Genomic DNA, 13,581 nt, shown 5'->3' with positions numbered 1-13,581 from the left:
GCAGGCCTTTCTGCCCTTGGACAACTTCATCCCAGATTCAAAATCTAGAGCACCCCCCAAGAAGATCCCTGCTGAGTTCCTTGGCCTTTTGAATAAGTTTGATGGGGGAAACTGTCAGGAAGTTAACCAAAGTGCTGATCCCCATAGACAGAGGATGGTAAAATTCAGCATCTGAGCATTCACACTTCCAGGGCATAAGGGGACTGAGAAGCACACACTTCTTAGTCCATATCAACAGCTGCTAGCAGAAGGTTATTATTAGTTAGGGCAACCTGATGTTTTGCCAAAGAATTTTGCATTCTTCTCCCTGTATTTCATTTTCCCTGCTCCTTCTCTAAAATCCCCTGGATATTCTGAGAGTGATTATTAAAACCAGAAGCCTACAGATCGAACAGCAGCAGTAATTCAGCCCTGCTGCACATGCATCATGTTCTCATTCCTTGGTACTTTTCAACACCTAGTTTAAAACACCCCTGCAAATGTAGTTTTCAGCTACAGGCCTTCCAGTAAATGAGATGACTGCATTGCCATTTTCAGGAAGTTGTCTGAGGATTCTCAATGTTTGCATTTTTAATCCTTGGATTATGCCAGCTTCATGTGACTTTCATTGTGTCTGGGCATTTTATTCCCCTGAGAGCCCTGTCAGTAGGCTGGTGAGAGGCCTTGAGCACAGCCCTGTGAGGAGAGGCTGAGGGAGCTGGGGTTGTTTAGCCTGGAGAAGAGGAGGCTCAAGGGAGACCTTATTGCTGTCTCCAACTAACTGAAGGGAGGTTGCAGACAGGTGGGGGTTGGTCTCTTCTCTCAAACAACCATCCCCAGAACAAGAGACACAGTCTCAAGCTGTGCCAGGGGAGGTTTAGGATGGAGGTGAGGAGAAAGTTCTTCACTGAGAGAGTCATTTGCCATTGGAATGTGTTGCCCAGGGAGGTGGTGGAGTCACCATCCCTGAGGGTATTCAAGAGGGGATTGGATGTGGCACTGGTGCCATGGTTTAGTCATGAGGTCTGTGGTGACAAGTTGGACTCGAAGATCCTCGAGGTCTCTTCCAACCTTGGTGATTGTGTGATTCTGTACTATCCAATGCTTACCACTATCTTGCTCCTTACATCATTATTCTGCATGCCTCTGTCAACTGAATCGTAGAATCATTGAATTATAGATTCATAGAATCATAGAACCATAGAATCAATAAGGTTGGAAAAGACCTCAGAGATCATCAAGTCCGACCTATCATGCAACACCTCATGACTAACTAAACCATGAGAGGTCTGGAGCATGAGCCCTATGAGGATGTGCTAAGGGAGCTGGGTTTGTTTAGCCTGGAGAAGAGGAGGCTCAAGGGAGACCTAATTGCTTTCTACAGCTACCTGAAAGGAGGTTGTAGCCAGGTGGGCTTTGGTCTCTTCTCCCAGGCAAGCAGCACCAGAACAAGAGGACACAGTCTCAAGTCAGGGGAAGTTTAGGCTCAAGGTGAGGAGAAAGTTCTTCCCAGAGAGAGTTGTTAGCCGTTAGAATGTGCTGCCCAGGGAGGTGGTAGAGTCACTGTCCCTGGAGGTGTTCAAAACTTCCTAATCTATCTGAGGACAGTTGACCAGGGTTGTGTGCCACCTTCTGTGCTGGAGTTTTAGCCTGTAAATTGTACCCAGTGAGGCTGCTGCAGTACCAGTATCAAGCCAAAAATAAAAGCAGTTAGACGACTTGATGAGCTCCAAAGTGAAGATCTAGCATTAGAAGGCAAACAAAGGTTCAAGGTATTACCCTTGGAATTGCTTGAGTTTGCTGACAGCCTTCAACCCCCCTATGTAGTAGGCATCTACCACACTGGGTGCCATAGAATAGAATAGAATAGAATAGAATGGAATGGAATGGAATGGAATGGAATGGAATGGAATGGAATAGAATAGAATAGAATAGAATAGAATAGAATAGAATAGAATAGAATAGAATAGAATAGAATAGAATAGAATAGAATAGATTAAACCAGATTGGAAGAGACCTTCAAGGTCATCACATCCAACCCATCATCCAACATCATCTAATCAACTAAACCATGCAACCAAGCACCCTATCAAGTCTCCTCCTAAACACCCCCAGTGATGGTGACTCCATCACCTCTCTGGGCAACACATGCCAATATCCAATCTCTCTTTCTGTGAAGAATTTCTTCCTAACATCCAGCCTACACGTCCCCTGGTGCAGCTTGAAACTGTGTCCTCTTGTCAGAAATACCTTTACATGTCAGTACCTATCAGTTTTATCACCTTCCACCAAGGAATTTCAGAATGAAACTTGTTCTAGCACCAGAATTAACTGTGCATCTGAGTGCTGAAACAGAGAAGTAACTGTGAGAGTGTACCTTCACACTTTAGAAGGGGACATCTTTTTAGAGGTTGGTGTAGATGACAGATCAATTTTAAATAGTTGGGAAACCTGTCCATAGACTGATAGAAGTTTTTTAAACTTACCCAGCTTTAGGACCTGGATCTGCTGATTTGTAAGAACTATGAGAGGCTGAGGGAGCTGGGGTTGCTTAGTCTGGAGAAGAGGAGGCTCAGGGGAGACCTGATTGCTCTCTACAACTACCTGAAGGGAGGTTGTAGCCCAGTGGGGGTTGGTCTCTTCTCCCAGGCAACCAGCATCAGAAGAAGAGGACACAGTCTCAAGCTGTGCCAGGGGAAGTTTAGGCTGAAGGTGAGGAGAAAGTTCTTCACTGAGAGAGTTGTTAGCCATTGGAATGTGCTGCCCAGGGAGGTGGTGGAGCCACCATGACTGGAGGTGTTTAGGAAGAGACTGGATGGGGTGCTTGGTGCCATGGTTTAGTTGATTAGATGGTGTTGGGTGATGGGTTGGACTCGATGATCTCAAAGATCTTTTCCAACCTGGTTAATTCTATTCTATTCCATTCTTTCTTTTCCATTCCATTCCATTCCATTCCATTCCATTCCATTCCATTCCATTCCATTCCATTCCATTCCATTCCACAGAGGAAATCAAACTAATTATTTTTATCCCCTGTTCCCCCCCCAAAAGAAAGATACTATGTGAATTTTCATGCTGTATTTCTGGTTTCATTCAACACCTTGGTAAGTTTCTGCATGTTATTGTATTTCTCTTGGAAGCAACGTTTTGCATCCCAGCTTCATCTGCTTTAGGTACTCAAGTGCCTTTCTGGGTTTGCACTCTTACTGAAATCTTCTCAGCTGTGACACTGGTGGCTTGTGAGCAAGCTGATGAGTCTGGGCATGGGTGTGCCAGCACCAAGTGCATCCAAAATGGTTCAGCAATTCTTTTAATAGGGTGTTTGAACATTTCTAAGACAGAGATCAGGGAAAACTGAGGATGCATTTCTCTGTCACTTGTTCACTTCAGAGCAAACCCAGCAGGCCCTCCTATTGACTTATATATGGCCTCTGTTCAAGGGAAGCTTGGAGCAGAGCTGTTGTTGAGGTATCTTAATGACTGAGCTGCCCTTCTTCCTGGGCTTTTTCCAAGTGCTGCTGGCCATCATGCCTGCAGCTTGTTCCTCTGATGCCAGCAAAGCTGGGGTCCCCCACCAAGCCCTTGTTACAGCCCCTCTCTTGTGAGTAAGGCAAGATGTGCTGATGGTGATCAGGAATATGGGTGCTGAGAAAGGGATTTCATTGTCCCTGAGCTATGTCTGTCCTCAAGTGGGGAGTAGATAAACATTAGGGACAAATAAAGCCTTGAAAGCAGAGAAAGGGAAAGGTTTGACTCTTTCTTTCAAACTGCTTTCTTCCCTGTCTGTGTCTGTGTTGCAGGTAGTGGGAGGATGTTATTGAGAATTACCAGGTCTGTGACCTCTTAAGAAAGGGAGAGCACATGCAAGGTGTTTCCTGAGCCTGGCTAGCCCAGGGCTCTTGTTGGCAGCTGTTGGGCAGTGCAGGAGAAGGTTTGATTAGTTCACCCACAAATCCATAGAGGGGAGCAGGAGATAGTGTGTTAAGAGCTTTGGGCATGGATTGGTGAATACAGTGTTTTGGGGAGGAGAAAATGGGTAGCCTTGGGGGCATCGTGACTCCAGGGCTCTGGCATACTTTCTTTGACGAATTTCCATAGACAGCAACATCTTAAAAAACACTTTTCCTTTCCCTGTGGCACAGGCTCCCCTGCTTTAGAGAGCTATGCTGATATGTAGGAGCAGCACAGTGCACATGGCTAAGGATCAGGCTCTGCGCTAAGCCTTCTAATGGCATTTTCTGCTGGTCGTTTGTTCCTGATTTCCTCCACCCCCTTACTTCCTCTGTAACGTGTTTGAATGAGAAAGTGGGCTGGCAAGAAATTTAATCCATCCATGCGCAAAACAAACCCCAAACCAAACAAAAAACCCCAAACAACCTGACAATCAAAACCCAACTCTCTGAAACAAACAGCAGCAAAGAAGAGAGAAGATTAAGAGCCAGCTTGCATGGCTGGCTGGCAGGCAAGGGATTCTTCAGCACTGCTTGTAGTCTGGGTCAGCTCCTGGATTTGTACTTACTAAATCATACTTGGGGATGGATGATGACTTGCTTCCAGTTGATACACTTTAATGGGAAACACTGATACGGTGCATGCACACTGAGAAACATTGGCTAAGGGACCTTGTACAGTAAAGCCCAGGGGCTCCTTAGTTTAGCTTGCTTGTATTTCAACCAACTGTGGTTGATACAGGGGCTGAGACACACAGTCTGCCTTCCAGCTCCCCAGATCACAGAATCACCAAGGTTGGAGGAGACTTCAAAGATCATCAAGTCTAACCTGTCACCACAGACCTCATGACTAAACCATAGCACTAAGTGCCACGTCCAATCCCCTCTTGAACACCTCCAGGGCAGCACATTGCAATGGCAAACAACTCTCTCACTAAAGAACTTTCTCCTCACCTCCAGCCTAAACTTCCCCTGGTGTAGCTTGAGACTGTGTCCTCTTTTTCTGTCACAGGTTGCCTAGGAGAAGAGACCAACCTCCACCTGGCTGCAACCTCCCTTCAGGTAGTTGTAGAGAGTAGTAACTTCTTCCCTGAGCCTTCTCTTCTCCAGGCTAAACAACCCCCAGCTCCCTCAGCTTCTCCTCATAGGGGTTGTGCTCCCCACCCTCATTGCTCTTCTCTGGACACATTCAAGAGTCTCAATGTCCTTCTTAAATTGAGGGGCCCAGAACTGGACACAGGACTCAAGGTGTGGCCTAACCAGTGATGAGTACAGGGGCAGAATGACCTCCCTGCTCCTGCTGGCCACACTGTTCCTGATGCAGACCAGGATGCCCTTGGCCTTCTTGGCCACCTCAGCACACTGCTGCCTCATGTTTAGGCAGCTGTCAATCAGCACCCCCAGATATTATCAATAACTGCAGAATTCCTCTCTGTTCCTTTTCTTGAAGGATCTCAAGAAAGTTTGGCAAGCAGTCATCAAGTCATCGCTCACGTGGGCATTCAAAACGGGGAATAAGTGCATGGTTTGGGGTGCAGCAGCAGTATGTTCAGCTGGGGCCGTTTCTGAGGTTGCACAGTAGCCTAAAGACTCTGTTATAGTGCTCTGCATCACTAGTACAGCATTTCCATTCATGATCCTCTCCTGTCTTCCTAGAATGGGTCTTGGGGCAAATGCATGTATGCCCCTGTGCCTCACATTAAGGACCAAATGCAGAAGAGGTTAGAATTAGGTCAGTAGAAAAACCAGCATGGGTTTAGACTCTCAAACTGAAGTTGTGTCATGGAGGACAGAAACTATTACAGGAGTGTGCCATGAGCACCATGAGCATTTCTTCCTTCAGCTGTCGTTTACTGGTGGGACAACTGTGCATACACCCAAAGACTACCTTGTGTTGGTGATACAAACCACTGAAGTGAGTGATGGAGCTCACAGAGCTCCCATCAGCTCTTTCCAGGATATGCTTGCTCAATGACTGCCGAATGCAGCCTGTCCCACCTATCTGTGAACAAAATCTCCACGTCCACAGGGCTTTTGTGCTCATCTTCCTTGTGTATGAATGCATCCTCCATGCACCCATCCATGCTCAGGAGCGCCAAAAGAGGCTGAAAGCAGACAGGACTCTACAGTGTATGAGCACTCCATGGCTTTGCACAGCCCAGTCACCTAGAGCATGCATCCCAATGTGTTTCCCAGGGTAACTTGTTGCACAGCTGTCAAACCACGATGGATTTTGCCACCCCTTTGTCCTGCCACAAGCTGCAGTCTGGATTGGGGAAAGAGAGTTGCCTCTGGGAAAGCAAGCAGGAGGTTTGGGGCTCTTGGCCGAAGAGCGGCTGAACGCAGAGTGTTTATTCAGTCTCTCCAGATTTGGGTCACAAAGCTCGCCTTTTTTTTTGGTGGCTCCACGGTGACATCCTCTGGAGGGATGAAGAACTACATCGGCTTCTGTGGCCCACTCGTTCAGCTCATCTGCACCAGGCTTCTCTCCCTCACTAGCTTGTAGGTTGGTTTCTTTTCCTTGTGATCCTGCAAGGAATAAAGTGCTCTGTTCCTTGGGTATGAACACCTCTTCGGGTCTTTTTTCCCCCTGCTGTTAGGGTCTTCCCTCTGTGCTGTGATGTCTACTGTGCTATGGTGGGGAGCCTTGAGTCCTTTGTCTGTATCCCAGAAGCAAATATTTTTCTTCATTACCTGTCCTTAACTTTCTGGTTCCTCCTCTTGTTATGATGATCTGAGGTTCAAAGGCATGGGCAATGGGCTGGTACAGGTACAGTGATAAGGAAGAGATGGAACACACAGTGTAAAGAGCTGTTGCTTCCTTATTTAACTGTCTCTACCATTGCAACTAACCCGTTATGGGCTCACAACTGACTTAAATTTGTCCTTCTGCCCTGCTGTTGAAGTTGAGAGGAGCTTCCTGGCTCAGTTTTCTGGCTTCTCCACACCATACCAATGCTTCTGAGCTTAGGAAAACACCCAGTGGAAGAGTCACTAAGTCTAATGTACCTGCCATCCAGCTCTGGAGATCCAAAGCACCAGTGACCATTTGAAACCAGCATCCATGGCCATGGCCAGTTATGGACACAGCTGGACAGATGGGCAGAGTCCAACAGGATGGCATTCAACAAGTCCAAGTGCCAGGTGCTGCACTTTGGCCACAACAACCCCATGCAGAGCTACAGGCTGGGGTCAGGGTGGCTGCAGAGCAGCCAGGCAGAAAGGGACATGGGGGGTACTGGTTGGCAGCTGGTTGAACATGAGCCAGCAGCGTGCCCAGGTGGCCAAGAAGACCAATGGCATCCTGGCCTGCATCAGGAATAGTGTGGCCAGCAGGAACAGGGAGGTCATTCTGCCCCTGTACTCAGCGCTGGTTAGACCACTCCTTGAGTCCTCTGTTCAATTCTGGGACCCTCAGTTTAAGAAGGACATTGAGACTCTTGATTGTGTCCAGAGAAGGGCTACCTGAAGGGATGTTGTAGCCAGGTGGGGGTTGGTCTCTTCTCCCAGGCAACCAGCACCACAACAAGAGGACACAGTCTCAAACTGCACCAGGGGAGGTTTAGGCTGGAGGTGAGGAGAAAATTCTTCCCAGAGAGAGTTGTTAGCCATTGGAATGTGCTGCCCAGGGAGGTGGTGGAGTCACCATCCCTGGAGGTGTTCAAGAGGGGATTGGATGTGGCACTTGAAGCCATGGTTTAGTTAGTCCTGAGGTGTTGGGTGACAGGTTGGACTTGATGATGTCTGAGGTCTTTTCCAACGTTATTGATTCTATGATTCTATGATTCTAAACAGCCTAGTACCCAGGGACCTGTTGTGTCCTGCTACTACCTGGTACGGCAGTTGCCTTTGTGTGAAGGCTGTTCCTTTCCCTGTGTGCTTCACTTCAACAACAATGGATTTGCAGGAGCTCTGAAAGACACAAGCCTAATGCTGAGATTTACGTTTATGAGAGCTGAAATGTAATGAACAGATGCTTGGCTATTGCAGTTTTACAAGACAGACAGTCACTGGTATCTTTCAAAAAGGTTTGAGGAAAAAAAACCCCAACCAAACAACAAACCAATCCAAAAATCTACAGCCCAAGAATCCTTTGTGGCCAGCAACACAAAAATCATTTAAGACTGTCAGAGGCTGATCCGATCAATTTTAATGCAGACCTTGAACTCCGTGCTTAGAAATATGCTGCAAACGGCAGGCACTGCAGCTCCCTCCCAGCCAGTGGATGAGGAATTTCTTGCCAGCTAAAAGAAAGGTTAGACCTACTGAGGATCTGCTGTGTGCTGGGGAGAGGTGGGAGCACAAGGTTTATATTAAAGACCAGCTGAAAGGCTACCAGAAGTGCCTCCCGGGCTGTGTGTTCTTGACTTGCCCAACATGAAATGAAATGAGGGCATGACATGGAAATCTTGCTTCTGAGCTTCATTTCAAAGGAAAACAGTATTTGTTGAGTAGCTGGACTTAGAAATGTGGTTTGGACCATTTCTGGAACCAAGCTCTGATTTCCAGTATCCCAGGAGCTCCACTACCTGGTGCTAGAGATCGTAGGATCATAGAACTCTCAAGCCTGGAAGAGACCTCTCAGATCATCAAGTCATAGTATCATAGTATCATAGTATCATAGTGTCAGTCAGGGTTGGAAGGGACCACAAGGATCATCTAGTTCCAACCCCCCTGCCATGGGCAGGGACACCCCACACTAGATCAGGCTGGCCAGAGCCTCATCCAGCCTGGGCTTAAACACCTCCAGGGACGGGGCCTCAACCACCTCCCTGGACAACCCACTCCAGGGCTTCACCACTCTCATGGGGAAGAACTTCCTCCTCAGGTCCAGCCTGAATCTCCCCACCTCCAGCTTCATTCCATTCCCCCTAGTCCTATCACTACCTGATATCCTGAGAAGTCCCTCCCCAGCCTTCTCGTAGGCCCCCTTCAGATACTGGAAGGCCACAATAAGGTCACCTTGGAGCCTTCTCTTCTCCAGACTGAACAGCCCAACCACTTGCCTAGAGCTCACAATCCCACCACTACAGCTATCCCACTACCACTAAACCATGTCCCTAAGCACCACATCCATGTATCTTTTAAGTACTTCCAGGGGTGATAACTCCATCACCTCCCTGGGCAGCTTGTTGCAGTGCTCAGTAACCCATTCTGTGACAATGCTACTGAAGTCACTGGGGATGGCTCTGATCCTGCATTTCTCCCCAGTCTTCCACAGCAACAGAATTGGGGACAAAATGAAACTGTGATGTGACTCAGGGAAGTAAATAGAAGCTCCTGTTGTCTCCAACCGGGAATGTCACAAAGCAAATAGAAGCCACTGTTTTCTCCATCTGAGAGTGGAACACAACTCATTGAGTTAACTTGCAGCAAAGCCTAGGGTGTGTGTGTGTGTGTTTGCACCTGGGGCTGAGAGCAGTGTAGTTGGATTTAGTTGAAATGATTGAAGGTAGGATCAAATTAACTCACAGCAAGGGCATTCAATCCCAGTATCACCCCATTGTAGAATAGGATAGGATAGGATAGGATAGGATAGGATAGGATAGGATAGGATAGGATAGGATAGGATAGGATAGGATAGACCAGGTTGGAAGAGACCTTCAAGATCATCGTGTCCAACCTATCACCCAACACCATCTAATCAACTAAACCAGGCAACTAAGCACCCTCTCCTCCTAAACACCTCCAATGATGGTGACTCCACCACCTCCCTGGGCAGCACATTCCAATGGGCAATCACTCTCTCTGTGCAGAATTTCTTCCTAACATCCAGCCTAAACCTCCCCTGGTGCAGCTTGAGACTGTGTCCTCTTGTTGTGGTGCTGGTTGCCTGGGAGAAGAGACCAACCCCCACCTGGCTAAAACCTCCCTTCAGGTAGTTGTAGAGAGCAATAAGGTCTCCCCTAAGCCTCCTCCTCTCCAGGCTAAGCAACCCCAGCTCCCTCAGCCTCTCCTCACAGGGCTGTGCTCCAAACCCCTCACCAACTTTGTTGTCCTTCTCTGGACACCTTCCAGCAACTCAACATCTTTCCTAAACTGAGGGGCCCAGAACTGGACACAGGACTCAAGGTGTGGTTTAACCAGTGCTGAGTACAGGGGCAGAATGACCTCCCTGATCCTGCTGGCCACACTCTTCCTGATACAGGCCAGGATGCCATTGGCTTTCTTGGCCACCTGGGCGCACTGCAGGCTCATGTTCAGCTTACCATCAACCCGGACCCCCAGGTCCCTCTCTGCCTGCCTGCTCTCCAGCCACTCTGACCCCAGCCTGTAGCACTGCATGGGGTTGCTGTGGCCAATGTGCAGAACCTGGCACTTGGATGGGTTCAATCTCATGCCCTTGGACTCTCCCCTTCTGTCCAGCCTGTCGAGGTCCCTCTGCAAAGCCTCCCTACCCTCCAGCAGATCAAATCCTGCCCCCAGCTTGGTGTCATCAGCAAATTTACTGATGATGTACTGAGCACTGGTTTGCAGGCCAGCTATTATTGAAGCCCTATTGCAGCTTCATATACTGATGCCAAGTTATATTGACCAGTCAGTCACATCTCAGCCACTAGGGAGTTAAATTCAAACTCTCTCTTCTTCTTCTTTTTTTTTTTTGAGCTGAAATATAAATGCTCCTTAAATAATTCTTTACTTTGTAGGTATGTGATTTATATCCTTTAAGGGAAGGAAATTACTCAAGAGAATAGGAGGAAAAAAAAGTACATTAAATGAAGACAAATACATTGGGCACTTGTGATCCAGAAAAATGTGCTGCTGGGGTAATAATCAGACCTCAGCTTCACTCCCAGATTGTCACTGACTTGGTGCAGGTCTTGAAGTCAGGAGGTGTACAGACACCCATCCTGGGGGGGTAACAGCTGGTTGCTTGAAGTCCATGTCAGAGATAGACCCATTGGTAATTTTAGAATAGAATAGAATAGAATAGAATAGAATAGAATAGAATAGAATAGAATAGAATAGAATAGAATAAACCAGGTTGGAAGAGACCTTCAAGATCATCGCGTCCAACCTATCACCCAACACCACCTAATCAACTAACCCATGGCACCAAGCACCCTGTCAAGTCTCCTCCTGAACACCTCCAGTGACGGCGACTCCACCACCTCCCCGGGCAGCCCATTCCAATGGGCAATCACTCTCTCTGTGTAAAACTTCCTCCTGACCTCCAGCCTGAACTTCCCCTGGCGCAGCTTGAGGCTGTGTCCTCTTGTTCTGGTGCTGGCTGCCTGGGAGAAGAGACCAACCTCTGCCTGTTTACAACCCCCCTTCAGGTAGTTGTAGAGAGCAATAAGGTCACCCCTGAGTCTCCTCCTCTCCAGGCTAAGCAACCCCAGCTCCCTCAGCCTCTCCTCACAGGGCTGTGTTCCAAGCCCCTCACTAACTTCGTTGCCCTTCTCTGGACTCGTTCCAGCAAGTCAACCTCCTTCCTAAACTGAGGGGCCCAGAACTGGACACAGTACTCGAGGTGTGGCCTAACCAGTGCAGTGTACAGGGGCAGAATGACCTCCCTGCTCCTGCTGGCCACACTGTTCTTAATGCAGGCCAGGATGCCATTGGCCCTCCTGGCCACCTGGGCACACTGCAGGCTCATGTTCATCCTACCATCAACCAGCACCCCCAGGTCCCTCTCTGCCTGGCTGCTCTCCAGCCACTCTGACCCCAGCCTGTAGCACTGCATGGGCTACATTTTGAACTGCATTTTGAACATAGGAGTCTTAGGGAGAGAAAATGTCAGGTTTAGTCTCTCTGAAACTTTTATTCCCCACCTACCAAATGGATATAATCAGACAGAACAGGATTGAGAATGACCTTAAGGAAAGCATCTCACCTCCACACACATGCACACGTGCACACCACCTCCTCAGGATCCAGTTTAGGAGGTTCAACTGTATTTAATCCCTTGCTGAATTATGGTTAACATGAAAGGCCTCTGCTCTGGGCATCCATAGTCTCACTCAACACAGGGATAAAAGAGAATGTGTTGGTTCTGACTGACTGCTTCACAGGAGTGTTGTTTCTCCAGGATAATCTCCATATTCCTTCACATGCACATTGCCAGCTCTGGGTGTTAACTTTGCCAGATGCTGCAGTGATGGTATGCCAGGAACCTACAGATCTCTGTGCTTCTCCTTGATTTACTTGTACCAGAGACTAGGCTTTTCCTTAGTGTTTGCCTGTGCTTTCAAGACTGCCTGGTCCCTTCACTCCTGCTGGGGCAGCAGCTCTTCTAAGCAGGTGACCAGCCACACTCAGACTAGCTCTTAAGAGATGCAAGAAGATTCCTGTCACCTTGGCAAACCTTGTCTTTGTCCAGTAGACAAGAAAGCTCTGTGTGTGTGTGATTTTATCAAGCCCCAAGCAAACTGTACCTGAGGTGTTCCCTAAGCACAGGAAAGCTGTGTGGTACGTCCACAGGCAGAGCTGGGGTTACTGTACACCTAGCTAGAAGTCTTAGCACTCCCAGTTATGCCTGGGAGCTGTGGGCTCCCAGCTAAACACAGGGCCTTTCCTGAATGGGATGACAAGCCTGTTTTGCTAATCAGAGGGAAAAGGGAGCTATGAGTTTCACACTTCTGGTGTTCTTTGTAGGATGCTTTCTCCCAGGCAACCAGGACCAGAACAAGAGGACACAGTCTCAAGCTGCACCAGGGGAAGTTTAGGCTGGAGGTGAGGAGAAAGTTCTTTTCAGGGAGAGTTATTCACCATTGGAATGTGCTGCCCAGGGAGGTGGTGGAGTCACCATCACTGGAGGTGTTTAGTGGGGAGACTGGATGGGGTGCTTGGTGCCATGGTTTAGTTGATTAGATAGTGTTGGGTGATAGGTTGGACTTGATGATCTCAAAGGTCTTTTCCAACCTGGTCTGGTCTGGTCTGGTCTGGTCTGGTCTGGTCTGGTCTATTCTATTCTATTCTATTCTATTCTATTCTATTCTATTCTATTCTATTCTATTCTATTCTATTCTATTCCATTCCATTCCATTCCATTCCATTCCATTCCATTCCATTCCATTCCATTCCATTCCATTCCATTCTATTGCCATAGAATCATTGAATTCTTTGGGTTGGAGAAGACCTTACAAAGAGAGACTGATGGAGCTGGGCCTCTAGTTTGGAGGAGACTGAGAGGTGACCTCGTTGTTTATAAACATGCAAAGAGTGAGTGCCCAGAGGATGGAGCCAGGCTCTTCTCAGTGATGCCCAATGACAGGACAAGGGGCAATGGGTGGAAGTTGAGGCATAGGAAGTTCCATGGAAACATGAGGAAAAAAGTTTCTCTGAGGGTGACAACACTGGAGGAGGCTGCCCAGGAGGGTTGTGGAGTCTCCCTCTCTGAAGATATTCAAACCCTACCTGGATGAGTTCCTGTGTGATCTGCTATAGCTGATCCTGCTCTGGCAGGGGGGGTTGGACTGGATGATCTTTCAAGGTCCCTTCCAGCCCCTAACATTCTGTGATCCTGTGATTTAAGATCATAGAGTCCAGCCATTATCTAACTCCCCTGCCAGCAGGCTTAGAGTGAGGTCAGGCAGGCCATAGAGAGTAGTTGCCGTTCTGAGCTGATACAGAGTGTTGCAGCCAGATGAAAAGTGTGAGCTGAGCTGCCAGGAGCCACTGTTTAGAAGCAGCTAGCCACGATGCACTG

Source organism: Melanerpes formicivorus, unplaced genomic scaffold (genome assembly GCF_026170545.1).
Source record: "Melanerpes formicivorus ecotype bairdi unplaced genomic scaffold, bMelFor1.0.p_v2 SCAF_192, whole genome shotgun sequence".
Taxonomy (NCBI): Eukaryota; Metazoa; Chordata; class Aves; order Piciformes; family Picidae; genus Melanerpes; species Melanerpes formicivorus.
Note: the sequence above shows the minus strand (reverse complement) of the source record.